This window comes from Sycon ciliatum, chromosome 12 (assembly GCF_964019385.1).
Source record: "Sycon ciliatum chromosome 12, ocSycCili1.1, whole genome shotgun sequence".
In the NCBI taxonomy this organism is placed as follows: domain Eukaryota; kingdom Metazoa; phylum Porifera; class Calcarea; order Leucosolenida; family Sycettidae; genus Sycon; species Sycon ciliatum.
In genome coordinates, this window is record NC_088654.1 from 22140862 (window position 1) to 22144724 (window position 3863).

The following is a 3863-nucleotide window of genomic DNA, read 5'->3' on the forward strand; positions in this document are numbered from 1 at the left end:
ATGGTGTATGGTGCATGGTGTGTGCTGGCATGTCTGTGTAAATATGTTGGACAGGAATTTGTTCACCCACAACGTTCACGGGAAACCATGCTAGGTGTTGCTGGAACGTATGGAGTCTGCGAGCACTTACAATAACTTACGTCATGTCACAACAAAGAACGGTGCAGTGTTCGACCCTCATGTAAACATGATGGTGATGGTACCTCACCTAAGCTACCCATGAAGCTAGAAAGAACATCAGGTCAACAGAATTGTACCAGAGGAAAGCATCTATTGCCCGAACTTCTTCATATGAAATGAACAATACCCTTCTCCATAGAGACAACATGCAGATGAAGTGTATGGACAAATAATATATAAATAGGCCATTCACTGAGGGCATGGAATGATCTCTACGTGTAGATTGGATAGACACATGCACGTCTGCAATGAAAGCATTTGTTCATGGGTTAGTTCATGAGCTGATTGAGTTCACATGGACTAAGTTCATACATGCCATCTCTCCTGAGATATGTTCAGCAAAAATTTCAAAACATACGACATTATTTCGTTCGCTAATCTCCTCTACTCGTCGTCTCACCTGGCTTCAGAAGATGTTACGAGAGATAGGAGAGTCTCCAGCAGGCAGCGCATCCATCTTCAGGAAGTGGAAAGAGCAAATGGCATGGTCCTTGGTTGAGGTAAATGCTGAACGTTTGATTTGTCCCAACCAAGATTTCAGTACTTGGTTCGTCACGATTTTCGCTTGCCAGCTAACGTCTCCGCACTCCAGCTTTCCCCTGTCGGTGTCACGTCCCAGTACACAACGGAGAGGACTACTAATAAACAGTTCACGGCACTAACAGCATTGAACACAGTACTTCTTTCACTTCGTGAATACAAGAAGACAACTGAAAATGACACAATTCTGCAGTGATCGACCTTCTCTCTCACGGAGCTAAGCAGAATGTGCGTCATCACCTGTAGTCGCCATGGAAACGGGATCGGGAAATCGGCGATAGTTTCCCTTGCCGTACGCAAGCGAGAGATATACCATCGGAACCGATATCCAATTGTCTTTCATCTGAGCCCTACTTGAAAAATCGATGCACTTCCCCTTTAACTGCTAAGCTAACGATCGGTTTAACGGTTATAACCTATAAGCCCCGGCAATCCTGCGGACTCTTTTTTTAAAGGGGCACTCCGGCTTCATTTTCGACGCCGAGTTTTCGATGCCAAGACGAAGGTAGGTGAAAGAGAAGACACCTCGAACAAGAACGAGTCTCCAGAAGCGATCGAGTCGAGCAGGAAGACGACTTTTGAATTTCGGCCGAGCGAGCGCTGATGACGTAATGAGGGATTAGCTTGCCAGTGGAAATGCATCTGCGCACATACATTTCACACACTTTTTGGCCAATTTTCAATCGAAGAAGAGGTTGTTTGCTATGTTCTCCCAACGCCGTGAGCGATCCCGTCTTCTATACCCTTCCAGGTACCCTGAAGGTCCTCCAGAGGAGAATTTATCTCCATCAAAGCGTTGTTGATCCGCTAAATTCGTCTCGAGACATATTCACCCAGTGCAGTGCTGATAAATGTAGAATGTTGAATCTGTGATAATTGTCGACGATGGAGAGAGAGGCTGATAGCCGCTGTCGCAGGGAGAGTGAAGCTGCTGGAAGTAACAACAGGGAGCCCGTTTGTATCACCTGAACAACCAGACTTCAAAGCAGCTTGACCAAATCGGAGGGTGCCTCGTTGCTTATCGTGAATATTACACCGACATGAATTACTACAAGTATACTGGTGAGTTTTTATCTTGTTTTGTTCGTATGCTAGTACCCTGGCCTGGAGTTCTCGTTAGCAAATTCCTATTCCCTGGCGTTTTCTAAACATTCCGTGTAGGACTGAATACGTGATCAAGTATTCCGATTTGGGTAAATGTGGAATTTGGACATGTATTTTATTAAAAAAATTCTTTTCCAAATAGAGCGTTTGTAGAGAAATGGTTGCCCAAATACAACAAAATTTATTCTGCAGTTCTACAACTAACTTGTACTGAAATCCAGTCGAAGTAAAAATGATTCTTCATGACAGTTGGGGTCAATGAAATCTGATCCAGGCATAACGAATGGTGACGCCTGCCACCCCGGGAACGAATGCCCATTTGGTGGGGGATACCAAAGTACTCGAAAGTAGTGCGTGTTTCAATGTGGCATGGAAGTTTTATATGATCTCTGGTCAATGCAACATACAATAGCCATCATGAATTGCAGGCCTCGAACGCAACTCCGACCAGAATTGGCAGTTCCCTAAGTTAGATGCTTCATAATTCCATGGCCCCAGCTGTAGTTATAGAGGTTTTTTTGCACATTATTCTTATAGTCGATAGGTTTATACTGATGGCCACAAACAACGGCAGTTCAAACTTCACTGATGTGTTCATGAGCTGAGAGATTTCTCTCCACTATTTCTGTTGTGCACACAGGTTTGTCCAATATGCATTGACCGTATTGGGTATGGTACCTGCTCTGAGAAGGGAATCGCTGGAGCCACAGTCCAACTATACAGGCTTTCAAGAAACAGAGAGGAGCCATCTTTGCAAGCTGATACCTGATGTGTACCGACAGAATTCTCATGAGATACCTTACAGACTACGCCTGGTGTATACTTCATAGTACTCCTTCGACTACTGTCTAGAATCAAGTCGACTGAAGCAAGTTCAAACAACTCTGGCTTCAAACGAGCCGTCGATTAGACAAACAAAACATTCTCTCATATACTAGAGCACTCTGACAACTCACGACCTATTCCTAACGATTGCCACCGCTTATAAATATGTAGAGTACTGATTGGAATGTGCTCACAATCTCAACAGTGCTATAATTATTTGAACTATGTGTTCCTTCCATAAATGTTGTATCCACATATAATCCACAGTGCTGCAAAGTTTCAGAGTTCTCAGGGTATCAAACAAAATTATTTCAAATACAGTGAAATAGTTCGTGGACATTATAGCGTAACTTGTAGTTCCCTGGTCCTTTTCTTTGCTATAAATTAATCCTTTGCTCTCTAGCCACCGGCGAGTCCAACAGTGAAATTGTTAGTTCATATTTATGTGGGTATGTGGGGGGGGGGGGGGGTGAACATATTTCTATATAAGGGACCTGCAACTGTAATACCACAGTACAGTAGATAGCAAATATGTAGAAAACAGAAATGCATGTTCCCATCATTGTACATGGACGGGCACAGCAGGCCGAAGCTATCAGCCAGAACAGGATTTACAATCGCCTAGAGATACTTGAGCTATTCCAGTATTCTCCATGAGCTGTCCCATTCCACAATGGTTCATGCCACCATTATTTCTGGTAGTATCCATGTGCATAATTCCAAGAACATCTCGGATTCTTCAACAATTTGTGCCACGGCAAAAGACAACGCTTGACTCGGTCACTGGGGCTGTCAAACTTCACATCACAAATGAACTTCAATTTCTCATCTGGTTCAAGTATATGTACTGCCAAGACTTGACCATGCTTCATCCACAGCTGGGCGAAGATTGTGGCGTTGACTCGGAATTCCATAGCGCACCTTCTTGCTGCCATGCAGGAATATGTTGAGAGAAGTGAACATATTTTTACTAAAAAAACAACAGCCACTGAAGAGGATAGCATTAGCAATAGCCTTGGGTGAATTTCCTGCAGGTACACGTTGTTGGTAGGTCTACTGGTCGGTCTCCGTATCGTCAAGTTCAGAAATCACCTGTACTACACATCTTCTAGAAGGGATCCTGATCGAAAAAATTTCTGATTATAAAATTCACTAAACTGAGGGCGAGACAAATAGTCAGTACTCCCCGATTCCGTCTAGCTGCTTTGATCAAG

The 3863-nt window shown here is 43.7% G+C and overlaps 1 long non-coding RNA gene across 1 annotated transcript; it reads left to right on the forward strand.

The window, feature by feature from the left end:
• The first annotated feature begins 1186 nt into the window (after window positions 1–1186).
• Window positions 1187–2969, forward strand: LOC135828262 (uncharacterized). The gene is made up of 2 exons (XR_010555611.1): window positions 1187–1782; window positions 2465–2969. It is a non-coding gene; the product is annotated as an uncharacterized LOC135828262 (long non-coding RNA).
• The last annotated feature ends 894 nt before the right edge of the window (window positions 2970–3863 follow it).